The sequence below is a fragment of the Canis lupus genome, chromosome 4 (genome assembly GCF_003254725.2).
Source record: "Canis lupus dingo isolate Sandy chromosome 4, ASM325472v2, whole genome shotgun sequence".
Classification (NCBI taxonomy): domain Eukaryota; kingdom Metazoa; phylum Chordata; class Mammalia; order Carnivora; family Canidae; genus Canis; species Canis lupus.
In genome coordinates, this window is record NC_064246.1 from 75,203,429 (window position 1) to 75,217,143 (window position 13,715).

A 13,715-nucleotide genomic window follows, 5' to 3' on the forward strand; every position below is an offset into this window, starting at 1 on the left:
ACCCCCACCCCCCACTCTCCTCCCCTTCCACCAGACCTAATTCGTTTCCCAGAGTTAGAAGTCTTTATGTTCTGTCTCCCTTTCTGACATTTCCTACCCATTTCTTCTCCCTTCCCTTCTATTCCCTTTCACTATTATTTATATTCCCAAAATGAATGAGAACATATAATGTTTGTCCTTCTCCGATTGACTTATTTCACTCAGCATAATACCCTCCAGTTCCATCCACGTTGAAGCAAATGGTGGGTATTTGTCATTTCTAATGGCTGAGTAATATTCCATTGTATACATAACTGGAGAAGAATCTGCATCTAATCTCACTCAAGTTGGCAGAACTCATTTCCTCATGGTTGTGGAACTGGGGGCTTGGCTTCTCACTGGGCTGTCAGGTAAAGGGCCCTCCACTGATGGAGGCTGCCTCTGGTTCCTATAGGCTATCCACAAGTCCTTGCCAAGTGGAGCTTTCCAACATGTTCACTCACTTCATTAGGTCAGCAGCAAGGATGTCTAAAGAGAGTCTACTAGTAAGACAGAGTCCTATATAATGTAATATAATTATAGGAGTAGCATCCACTCACTTTTGTCAGACTTTGTTAGAAAGAAATCACAGTTTCTGCCACACTCAAGGAAAGGGAATTACACAAATGCATAATCACCAAACATCAGGGATATTAGAATGACCTTAGACTCTCTCTGCTATAGCCTATATACGACATCAAGTTATTAGAATATGTTAAGATTCCCTTGGGATTACCTTCACCTCTTTCTTGTATAGGATCCCTATTCCCTGCATCACATTCTTCCTCTTAGTTATACCCACATTTTAGTAAAACATACTCCCTTTTAGCTTCCTGACAAGGTGATAAGTAGTCAATTTTTTTAATCCTTGAATGTCTGAAAAAGTTTAAGGGATATTGTGCAAGACACTATGTTAGCAAAAATTCTGGACTTGAGTCAGAAACCTTATTCTCTGGTATTATATTCACTATCTCTATGATCTTGGGAAAATCACAGAATTCTCTGAGCCTCAAATTCTCTTTCTAAAATGGATAATAATCCAAACTGTGCCTGCTTAGAGGATACACAGGAAGAGGCTTTGTATGGTGAAAGTTCTGTACAAATAGCCAATTGTTAAACCACTGATAGCTTGAAATCACCCATGGTGGGAATATTTACACCGTGGAAATTGACAAATACTACAAGGAGCTTTTATTTTCCTTTTTTAGGAGAGCCTATTTGTGAGCACACCATTTACTTACAAATGGAAGTGATTATTACAGCTGTGTTTATTGTTGTGCCTCCTTTATGTTATCATGGCCTAATGTACAGCTCAATTGTAGCATTGATCACAATGTAACATTATTATATAATAGGTCATGAATTCTTTGGGACATAAGACTGTGTCTTGTTTTGAAAACCCGTCTCCTTGCACCCTACTTTTTCCAGTACCTAGCACATTGACTGGCCCCTAGTTGATATATAATTCCATATTTGTTGAATGAGTGGCAAAAATATGTATGTGTAGGAGTTGAAAAAAAACAAGCATAGATAAAGGAGAAATGAAAGGGTTAGGAAAAGTATAACACATGAAATACTTTTTGAGAAGAATTCCCCAAATAGCTGCCCTTAATTGAGAGTTTTCTATGAGTAAGCATCATTCTAGGTGCTGTATAGAAATATTTTATATAATACTCTTGACAACTTATGAAAGAAGTATTATTATCCCCATATCACAGATGAGAAAAAAATGTCAGGAGTTAAGCAATGTGCCCTCCATGATGCAGGCTGGGGTTCAAATCTGATAAATGCTTATGTTACTTACACAGCATATTCCTACACTATGAAGTAGCAAACCACAATATTTATGAGCCTATACATTTTTAAAAACTAGAGCAAAATATCTCCATTTAAATTAAGAGGGAGAGCTGAGTACTATAGCAAACTCAAGAGCACAAACTCCATCTAAAGGGGATAGCTTTATTGAAGCTAAAACTTAAATTTTTTCGTGAAAGACTGAGAATCTAGGATTTTGTTTCTTGACTCAAATGTTGGTAACTAGTTCTATATAAAAATTTAAGGGATCCCTGAGTGGCTCAGTGATTTAGCACCTGCCTTTGGCCCAGGGTGTGATTCTGGAGTCCCAGGATCAAGTCCTGCATCAGGTTCCCTCATGGAGCCTGCTTCTCCCTCTGCCTGTGTCTCTGCCTCTCTGTGTGCGTGTCTCTCATGAATAAATAAATAAAATCTTTTTTAAAAATTAAAAAGACTTGAGATAAAACATCTCTGAATAGGCTATCTATTTAGTTTAATATATATTCCATCCCCCCACATAAGTTTTGAACAGCCAGGGGGCAGCATGAGAGTATAAAGTGTCATTGAGGATGAAATGGATGAACTGAAAGGCAAGTCTAGTCCACTTGACAGTTTTGCCCAGAGTGCAGACACAGAGGGCAGGGAGGTCCAGCTATCATGTTGCAGAACAAGAGCCCACAGAGACTGGAGGAGGATGAGGTAAGGCCCCACTGTTGGTGCACATTCCAACTTCTCCAGGCATCCCCAGGGAGGGCACATTCCTCATGGTCAAGTAGCAGAGCTGTTGATTTAAAAGATTCTTAGAATATTCTATTCGATATCCTAGTGGAGTTTTTCTTTGCCTGGAAACAATATATCTAGGCCATGCCTTGAACTGTGGGACATCCATAAGCGTGTGTAGGAAGATTGTCATGACTGTAGACCCCTAAGCAGTTTCCTGGGGCCTGGAAGGTCCCTTCAGATTCCTCATCCTTTGATCTCTTTTTCCCTTCTCGGGGAAGAGTGCTGGTCACACCAAGTCTCAAGTCAGTTCTCCATTCTTTCCTATAAATTTTTAATTCTGGAGAAATTGGAAGATTGACTGTTGTCATATAGTGAATCTAAAGTTTTTCAAAGAAGTTTTAAAACAGTTGCCAAGTTAGTTACAATTACTTCTAGGGGTGCCTGGGTGGCTCATTCATTTAAGTGTCCAACTCTTGGTTTTGGCTCAGGTCATGATCTCAGGGTCCTGAGATTGAGCCCCACATTGGACTCCATGCTCAGCACAGAGTCTACTTGAGATTCCTTCCCTCTCCCTTTTCCTCCCCCTCTACCTCTTACCCTGCTCACATGCATGTGCTCTCTCTCTCTCTCTCTCTCTTTCAAATAAGTAAATAAAACTTAAAATTACTCCTAGAAAATCTAAGTAGCTAACCAATAAGCTTTATCCTTTCTTGAATGCAACTGGCTTTCTGAGATTATTTTAAATTTAGACAGGATGAGATGAAGAGGACTGCAAAGAAGTTTGCACAGGTCCAGGTATAAGAAAAGATCCATGTGACTGAGAAATTTGACTGCAAGTTGTGAGTTGGGCCTGGATGTGATTCACTGTTTTTCTCAAGGGGGCACCAGGTACTAATGCCCACCCAGACAGGCTGCTGGCATGTGATTTTAAAAAAACTTCTCTGGTATTTTTGATATCCTCTCCCCGCACGACCCCCACCAAAGCCCAACTGAGAATCCCTATGGTAAAAGAAAAGAGAAATGAAGAAGACATCCTGAGAAAGCAAGGCTGCAGATTGGCCAAGCTGGACAGAAAACAAAGAGTGAAGTCACTCCTTCCTAGGGAAGACAGTGAAAAGGTCCTTACTGTTTACTGCAACCTCACTGTGACTCCGTTGCCTTCTAACATTCCCCTGGGGAGATAATAAATAGATATAGTGCTTTACAGAGCAATGCTACTATTGTTCCCCTGCTGCACAAGGCTACTCAGAAATGATGCCCTGGGGCTGTAACCCTAATTTCTTTTTCACATTCACAAGCAACCCAATTCTGCTTGCAGATAAAGACTACAGAGATATTGTGCTATTTTCTCAATGAAAAAGAAGAATTGAGGCTATGCTAAACTCCACTGCAGAACAGAACACAGTATAATACATTCCATTATGCATTTATTCCCTCCACTGTGGGCATGTAAGAATAGTCCCAACACGCACACACTCTTCTCCTCCCTTGGTGCTCCTACCATGCACCCTCTCCCATCTCACTTTCCTGTGCCAGTGCATTCCAGACCATAACCAGCCACTCCACTGCCGTTGTTGCCTCTGTGCACACTCCCACCCTGCTGGTCTGCAGCACCACTGATGCTCTTATTTTGGGATTCCTCTACTCTCAGTTTTCTCTACATTCCTTCATTTAATCCTTCATTTAATCCATTTTACAGATGAAGAAAATAAGGCAGAGATGTTAAGGAGTAATTCGTCCAAAATTATAGTATGTCCAAAATGCAAGTCCAAGTCACGGTGGACTCCAAAACATTGCTCTTTCTATCAGCTTGCACAGGACTATCCACTTGCTCAGCCTCCGCCTTTATTTTACACCACTCCAGCCCACTCTCATCATGCACGCTCTTTTGAACATTCAATCACACTTTCCCTTAACCCCTTTCTCTTTGCTTCTTCTTGCTTCACTTCCTAATAAAAATTCCTGTCTTGTTTTTTTCATTCATTCTTACTTGACTTGTTCTATATGTGAAAAAGTAGTACTAGACAGGTACCTATTAAAGAAAACTAAAATTGTGCCTTTACAACTAAAAATAAATGTAGTAAACAACAGCACTATTCAAAGACTGAGAGATACTCAAAATTCTTCCAGAATTTCTACGGAAATGTGCATCCACTTTCTCCTTTTTCTCAGACAAAATATTTTTAACTTAACCATCAGCAGTAAATTATATTATTTTCAGTTTGGTGTAGTTTTTACACCAAAATTGCAATATTTCAGGTCAAAGAGAACTTTGCGGGCTGACTTGGGAACCCAACCACCAAACATACTATGGTAACTTAAGAAAAGGAATTTTTAAAACCCCATCTTAGTTGGTAATAGTTTGTTTAGTTTTAGAAATGTATATTATGGAAAAGTATATGTATAACGTCTCCAGTCAAAGTCTGTGCAAGCTCCTATTTAAGTCAGGACAGCAGCCTTCCTTTTCCCATAATCGTACACACCAAAGGATTGTTGCTTGTTTTTTTCCACAAGGGTAATTATCTAAATGTGTTTATCCTCTTATTCCTTTCAGCTGCCTGCCTGTTTGATCAATGAATGCGTAGTCCATGCTCCTTCCCCCAGTTTCCTGCTCTTCCTCATTATTTCAGCCCCATGGTGTCACTGATGAGCTTGCCTGCACAGCATGAATGTGAGGGTATACGATGTCATAGATAATTGAGAGATGAGATAAGATCCAGGATTTCATTTCTGACACCCTGCCTCATATTCTTTAGTTTGTTGTCAGGAAGACACGCTTTGGTGTCCCTAGGAAGTACATTTTGTCACACATATATTTTTTTATAAAGCTTTCATTTATTTATGAATTCAACATCTATCAAAAATGACCCTTGCTCAAAAATGAAATCCTGGTCTAGGATTTATGAGAATGGTATCCAGTTATGTTTCAGGACCATTTATGTGACCTTGGGCAATAAAATAATCCTATAATCCTCTCTGTGAATACAACACAGTTGCTTTCCTCAAAGAACTTGGCACCGTGGACTTGTATTTGTTTCAGCCTCTGCCCTCATAAAGCAGCTTATACTTTTGTGAGAAGACCAGATACATATACATAAAACAAAATGAGTCAATACAAACTATATTCAAACTCTAAAATTTGTCATTTACCTCAAAATGCTATCAAAAGTCAGTAAATGGATGTCCCTATGGATTAATATATGCAATGACTTAATGGAGGAAGAGAGCTTTAAGGTGAGTCTAAACACATGGATAGGTGTATTAGTCTGCTAGGACTGCCATAACAAAACACCAACTACTAAGTAGCCTAACAATAAGAGTTTATTTCTCACAGATCTGAAAACTGAAATTCTAAGATCAAGGCCATGGCCAATTTAGTTCCTGGTGAGAAGTCTCTTCCTGACTTCTACATGGCTGCCTTCTCAATGTGTGTTTATAGGACTTTCCTCAGTGCATGAGTAAGAATAGAGAAATAGAGTGAGCTCTCTGTTGTCTCTTCTTACAAAGGACTAATCCTATGGGATCAGGGTCTCACCTTTAGGACCTCATTTAATTATTAATTACTATTAATTATTAATTACTGACAGACAGTGGAGTGCCTGGGTGGTTCAATTGGTTAAGTGTCAAGCTCTTGATTTCTTTTCAGGTCATGATCTGAGGGTTGTGAGATCAAGCCCCGCATCAGGATTTGCACTGGGCGTAGAACCTGCATGGGAGTCTCTCTCCCTCTACCTCTGCCCCTCCCCCAATCTTTCTCTCAAAAAAAATTTACTTAATTACTTCCTTCAAGGCCCTGTCTCCAAATATGGCCACACAGGGTATTAGGGCTTCAGCATATGAACCTCGCAGGGAACACAAGCATTCAGTCCGTAACTGTAGGATATATGACCAAAAAGTGTGTGAGAAAGTGGTTTGGACCAAGGACAACATGAGAGAAGATGAGGACATAGAAAATGTATATATGAGGTCTGTGTGTGTGTGCACATGCGTGCACATGCATGCGCACACACATGAGAGAACATTAAGTATCTCTTAACAAATACTTATTGAGTGCCTGCTCTGGACCAGGCAGTGTTCCTGGCACATAGCCTGCCCTCATGGAGTTACTTCTAGCAGGCAGAGAAACACACAAACATAATAAGTCAATTGTTTTAGTAAATGTTATCAAATGTGTAAAAGTGATGAGTACTATGGAAATAAGAAAGTAGAGCAGAAGATGAGGGTCAGAGGTACAAATGGTAAAGGGGAGAGGTTGAGAAGTTTCATGAGGGTAGTCCACATAGGCCTCACTGGTAAGAGAACTGAACAAAGACTTGAGGGAGTTAGTGAAATGGATAAGTTGGGGAAAGCATTCCAGATAGAAGAAGATAAAACAAAGGCCTAAAGGCAGAAAATTCTTGACATTCAGCAAAGAATGAAGATGCCACTGTGGCCAGAGGGAAGTGAGTAAGGGCAAGAGCTGTAGGAAAGGTCAAAGTGGGCCTTGAAGACCACTGTAAGGATTTTGACGGTTACTGTGTATGAATTGGAAGCCAATGCAGGGTTTGAACAAAAGAGTGACAAGACTCGACTTTTTAAAGGCTCACTCTAACTGATGTGTGTAGAGTTAGGAGCTGGGAGGCTGGGAGGTGTTCATTGCAATAAACCAGACAAGATATAATAGTGGTTCAGATCAAGGGGATAGCAGGGGAAGTGAGAGATGTGCTCTGATTCTGGACATATGTTGACAGCAGAGCCAAGAGAATTTACTAACAGACTGAAAGAATGAGAGTAGTCAAGAATGATTTTGAGTATTATATTTCTATATTATACCAAATCATTTCACTACAGTTAGAGCGTTTCTACCTTCTCTGCCCCACGCTATTCTGTTACTTTGCAGGAGAAATATGTGGGACTCAGAGAATCTCACTGAGTTATCCAGCCTTTACATTAAAAGATTTAGAACCAAATCTTTTTTGTTCATAATACAGAGTATAACTTTATTTTATGTTGATTTAGAGCAACCTGTATTGTTAAATACAGACATTCCTTTATCACTGAAAAATTACTGTTTAGCTCCCCCTATTTCCCTTTTTAGTTGATTTTTCTCCCAAACCAACATCTCACATGCTATATATTTTACTTACATATCTTGTTTATTGTCTGTCTCCTCCACTAGAATATAAGCAGCAGTTTTTCTCAGTTTATTCATTTCTGTATCTCTGCTCCCTAGAATAGTGACTGGTACATGACAGGGTTTCAGTAAATATGTATGAAGTGAACACAAGCATGAATGTTTGGAAGAAAGAAAGAGAGAAGGAAGGGAGGCAGAAGGGGGGGGGGAGGGGGGAAGGAGATTAAATGATGAAACTGAAACTGCTTTGTGAGCACACATTCCACAATGCCCTTCGCTAAGGGACACAGGAAAATCAAACTCTCTGGCTTTTTAGGTCTCATAGCCACACACATATCCACAAACAAAATAATAAAATGGAATTTTAAAGTAATAAAATATAAATCAAAATCAAATGAAAGAATTGTTAGTTTTTAAAAACTAAATGCAACTGTTGTGAATTCCCTTCCCAAAAATGACATTGAGTCTGGACACATTTTCTTTACTCCAGAAGATTTGAAATCCTGCCAGTTTCCACTAGATGGAAGATGAAAGCTATGGCAGGAGTTACAGAAGGTATGATATACATTTTCTTTTTATGACTATTGACCAAATAAATCAAGTGGTACCATTCTCCCAAATAATGCTGAACTGTACAGCAGCACTTGGGGCTCATAATTCTGAAGCCACTCACAGAAGGAAACATGCTACATGCTTATGTATGAACTGAAGAACTAAAATTTCAGGGCACAAGGTCACGATTCAGAAAGTTAGCCTTTCCAAACCCCAGTCCCCATGAATCAAAATGCAGTATAGCCAGCAGGCATGGGACTGATTTCCTGCTACTGAATCAGTAGCACTGTCTGCTGCAACTTTTCTTAGATTTGGATTGTATGAAGACCTACTCTTGAAAACACTAAATGGATATTTTCAATTAAACCATATGTAATATCGGTATTTCAGTTTAAAGTTAACAAATCATGTCCACACATCTTACCCGTCCAGTGGGCTAGGTGGAGCTCCCTTCCCCAGGTAAGAGGCAAATCAGTTAAAGTCTCGAGTCCGTGTAGTCTCTGTGCCAAGTATCTTGTTTGTCACTCCAAACTCATTCTCTTCCTTTCTTCACTCTCTCCCTCTTCTTTATCCTCTGTGCCTGCGAAGCCACTGGACCACAGCAAGGGCCCCCTGGGCTTCTGGCTTCTCACTAGGCTTGGCCAATGACAAACCTTCTCACTAGCAGGAGAGAGGAGGGCAATGGAGAATAAGCCCTAGGCCTTTATTTCCCCAATTCCCTTCTTACCAGGCCTTCATTTTGTAAGTAGTCCCCTTATTAAATTCTTCTCAAATCACCAGGTTTGAGTGTGCCCTCTGTTTGGTGCTAGAACCCAACAATGCACAGGCTTAATAAGTACGGAGAAAAATAAGACTTGTACCCAAATATGTTAACTCCAAGTCCAGGCTTAGAGAATTAAATAGGCTTCTCCTATCTAATTGTCAAGGCTATCAGTATGATGAATCCTTCTTTTTTTTTTTTTTAATTTACTTATTCATTCATGAGAGACACACACACAGAGAGAGAGAGAAAGGCAGAGACACAGGCAGAGGGAGAAGTAGGCTCCATGCAGGGAGCCCGACATGGGATTCGATCCCAGGACTCCAGGATCACGACCTGGGCTGAAGGTGGTGCCAAACCTCTGAGCCACCCAGGTTGCCCTATGATGAATCCTTCTAGAGGAAACCTGATTGACTGCTTCATTCTTTTTTTTAACAACACCAAATGCTTCTCTCACTTTGAATTTCATTTATTCAACCTGCCCACCAGCATTTGTTGAAAGCATACTCTGTGCCAGACACCTTGCTGTGTGCTAGAATTACAAAAATGAACAAGGCATCTCTGTCCTCAACTTTCTCAGATCAAATGAAGGTAGGTGTCACACATTGAGATCACTGGAAGCCAATTCTGAGGTCGAGAACAGCATGCAGAAAATTAATATGGGAGTTCAACACCCATAGAAAGGCAAGAATGAAGCAGGATTAGGCACAAGGAGAAGTTGAGCTGTGATGCATTATCAGTGGAAGTCGCAGCTGACCCTACAGAGAGTCCTGAAATTCTAGTGAGCTTCAGACTTGAACCCACCTAGGTGTAAGGGCCAAGCCTTTAACCTCTATGTTGGGTAGTCACTGGATGCTGACCACCCCAGAAAAGGGACCTAACTTGGCTTAGGTCTTTTCAACAAAGGCAATCCCCATAGGAAACTGACATTTGAGGGCTGTCTCCAGTGGCACTTCTAGCATCTGCGGGAATATGTTCTTCTTTCCAGAAGAAGGATTGGTACCTCTTGTGTTAGAGAAAGGAGAAGAGACAAATAATTACACAAAAATGTCATTAGGTCAGGCATGGAGTATTATGGAGACCCAAAAAAGGAACTTAATCCAGTCTTGGAGGTCTTGAAGAAACTTCTTGAACAAGTTAAGTTGATGCTTAACTTGAATCCTAATGGGTAAAGAAAAAAATAGGCAAACAAAGGAGATGCAGTATGGCAAAGCCTGAATGTGGCATGGTATGTACAGAAGAAGGGGGTTGTCAGTTTGTAAAGTTTGAGGCTGGAAAGGCAAGAAATTAAGCTGGGAAAGTAAGCAAGACCATATGAGGAAGGCTTTGAAAGCTGTATCAAGGGACTAGGGCTTTAGCCTAGAGGCCAAGGGGAGAAGACCCTTCTCCCGAATATTCCTTCCTTTAGGGGTTTGCAGTGAAGGCCCCGAGAGGGCCCTGGTTAAGGTGGGCTTCCCGTTCTCCTCAGCCTGGTCCATGTTGATGCTATGATCACATGCAACCCTTCCCCTCTGCTTAGCTCCTTCTTCTCTACCTTGAAGGATGTCCTCACTGAGAAGTAGCTGCTCAACAGAGGGCTGTTCACTGAATATCCCATCTCCAGAGGCGGATCTAGTTTCAGCCCCAGGGAGTGGATTCAGGATGAGGCACAAATAGAGGCTACTGGAGGCTTGGAAGAATTGATTGATCTAAAGAAACCACTATTCCATTCTGTTCAATGTCATGGTTGTAACTCAATGCCACCTAAGATGCCAGCAAGGAAAGGATTCCTGATTCTCATGCTTTTGTTTTTCTACAACACTAGCCACACCCAGCAAGTTATACTCTTGCCTCTATGATGCAAAACTGGAGAAAGACAATTTAGCCTTCTTCTGAGCAAGCAGGATGTTAGGCTCCTACAGTAACAACTGTCAAACACAAAAAGATCTCTGGGTAAACCAGGTATGCAAGCACAGTCCTGTGTTACGACAGATTCAATCACAGCAATGAAGGAGACAGCTGAACATGTTCATGCCTGACGTGAATTTCATTCTTTGAGAAACGTTCCTGTCATGTCAGGTTGGCCTGTGAAAGAACATTACTCTGGACAACCATGTCATCTCAGGAGTCTATTTAGACAACAGTTTAGAAATATTAACGACAGTTGCTGATGGCCTTTGATTCTGGTAAACAGACTTGATTTCAGTTGAACTGTATGGAATTTGTCAAACCATGATTTCTTTTTCCCCCAAGTTAGAAAAAGGCTCCAAGTTCAGTGTGTTTGATTTAGACTATTAAAGTGTTAAATATAACATGCTGTGAAGATGAGACCGCACACCTGGGTCCTTCCATTTTCCTGAGACATGCCCTTGGGCTCTCCTCACTGACCACAGAAATTTAAAGATAAAATTCCATGCAGAACATTTTGCTCTCTTTTAGAGAGTAAAATGAGAACACCAGGGGGAAAGGAAAGCAGCTTTCACCAGGGAGGAGCCCTGTGAGGGTCAGAGTTGAGAACAACCTCAATTTGTCTGAGCTGTTACTATAGATTTAAAATATATAGCCATGCAGTGTTTTTGGCTGATTTCCCAGGGGCATATATGCTCCAAATTCCAAGCTCATCTATCAAGAGCTGTGTTTAATGTTGCTTAAGATACTGTGGGTGTTGCTAATATAGTCTTCCCTTCAGGGAGCATTTTTCCCTTGAAAGTTTTCATCATGGCTTGTTTGAGGCAAAGGCCTTAAAAACACATCAAGTGTTTTGCTCTGGGTATCACCACACCCTGACTGCTCCTCCTTATTCTATACCTCATAGCACATAGAAATGAGTCTTTTCATTCATTCTTCCATTTGCTAAGCCTTTAAGGATTGCATTTGTTCCAAATACTAAGCTTGGAGGACTTAGGTAAGTGGGAGAGATCAACAAGTCAACACAAAACCATAATCCAAGGTGATTATTGCTAAGAGATTTAGAACAAAGTGCTTTTGGAATATTTTTCAACAGTCTTGTCCTCAACTAAATTATGGGCTCATCACCATGATTTTGCCTTCTTAGACTCTTCACTATGCCCCAAATGTAAATATTTCTCATGTAGATTGGATCTTTCTAGAAGAGCATTGTTCTCTATTTTTCCTAACGGATGGGCCTAGAAAGTCTGTTTTATACAAAGCCATTAATTCTTTATTCTGTTATAGCTCTACTATAGCCCAAGGTTACTGGGAGATTTTTGACCCTCTTCTCCAAGGTACCATGCCATTCCCAATAATAGCTAAGAAGCACTTGGGCTTTTGTGCCATGAAATTCATTCAAGAGGCCTTCTTTTTTGAAGGATTTTATGCAAAATATTGAAGATGTGAATTCAGTCACTGGCCTCTCAAGCACAGAGTTCTTTCAAAACAGGAAGGAGCAGCAGCTAAATGTTCTTTCAGTTAAATCATCTAAAAGCATAAACACAGGAATTCCACTTCCTTATCAATTTATTTATCTCCAGTGCCTCTGATGGCTAAAAGAAGTGATCTCACATTGTTGATTTGGTTGGATAACTATTTTACTTGAGCTCTCTTGCAACAAGGCATTATTTGGAATATGTTAGAGGGGAGAAAATGTAATGCCAGCTCTTTAGAACAATTATGGAGAAACTGCCAATGGAGCTGGCATTTCTTTATAAACAGTTGGCTTCAAATGGTCCAGAGATTAATGGACTGGAAGCAGGAATGACCTCATCAGCTTTCACCTTGACGTCACAGAAACTACTATTACTTGCACTTCTCTCCTTCAAACAAAGGGACTCAAAGCTCTTGGTGAGTCCATATCCCTATTCCCATCACCACAAGCCATCATGCATTTAAATGTCAATGCCTCTCTAAAGGGACCTCAGCCCTACTGAACCAGGAAAAGGGAGAGCAAACAGATGCTTATCTGCAGGACCAGAGGAACAAACTGCTCTCTGGTCTGAACCTGAGTCTGCAGCTGAGCCAGGCACCACGAGGATACTGTCTGGCTGGAGGCCATGGTGCGGCCCTCTGTGGAGGCCCGGCAGCCTGAAAGAGTTCATTCACTCCACATGGGTGAGCAATTTCCTCCCAAGTGGCTACTCACCAATGGCAGACCCAATTACAGACAAGATTGATGAGTCTTCCTTGAGTGCTGAATCTACCTTAGTTCTTTTTTCTTACTCTGAACAAAAATCTTCACACACAAGAACTGAAAACCTGGGACAATTCTCATCGCAAATAATGGGATTATTTCTTTAAATGGAGGGAAAAAGGAAACAAAGAGGAAAGTCACAAGAAATATTACAGAAAGTAACTCAGGAAGCACTGCCTTCCACACCTCCCTCCTATACACACACACACACACACACACACACACACACACACAGCCCAGAAGGGCAATAATTCTCAGGGCCAAGAGTTGAAGACTTTTTCTTACCAGTGTGGGAAAAACCATTCACCCTGTTCAAGAGAATGACATGGGCTGTCTGCATTCTCTCCCTTCCTGGCTTCATTCCTGAAGCCTGGGTCTGAGGCTAAGGGGAAGAGTTTGTTTGCCTTTGTCCCATTTTATCTAGAATAGCTTCTTGCTAGAACTGGACTGGAACCCCAAGCCTCCTAAAATTTCACCTACTAGCATTTTCTCCCAGAGCAAGCTACATAACTTACAGGGCCCTGTGCAAATATATACACAAATATGAGATCCTTGTCCACAAAAGCAAGAAAAAAAGTTTTTCTATTGTGATCTTTCAGCTGGTCAAGATAAGGGGTTTTTTATTCGCT

At 40.8% G+C, this 13,715-nt stretch overlaps 1 long non-coding RNA gene across 2 annotated transcripts in view; it reads left to right on the forward strand.

The window, feature by feature from the left end:
* LOC125755009 (uncharacterized) overlaps positions 1-7,848 on the forward strand; it is a 78,181-nt gene extending 70,333 nt beyond the window's left edge. For both annotated transcript variants that reach the window (XR_007410417.1, XR_007410418.1), the window contains one exon: positions 5,090-7,848. This is a non-coding gene — a long non-coding RNA (uncharacterized LOC125755009). The remainder of the gene's footprint in view (positions 1-5,089) is intronic.
* The last annotated feature ends 5,867 nt before the right edge of the window (positions 7,849-13,715 follow it).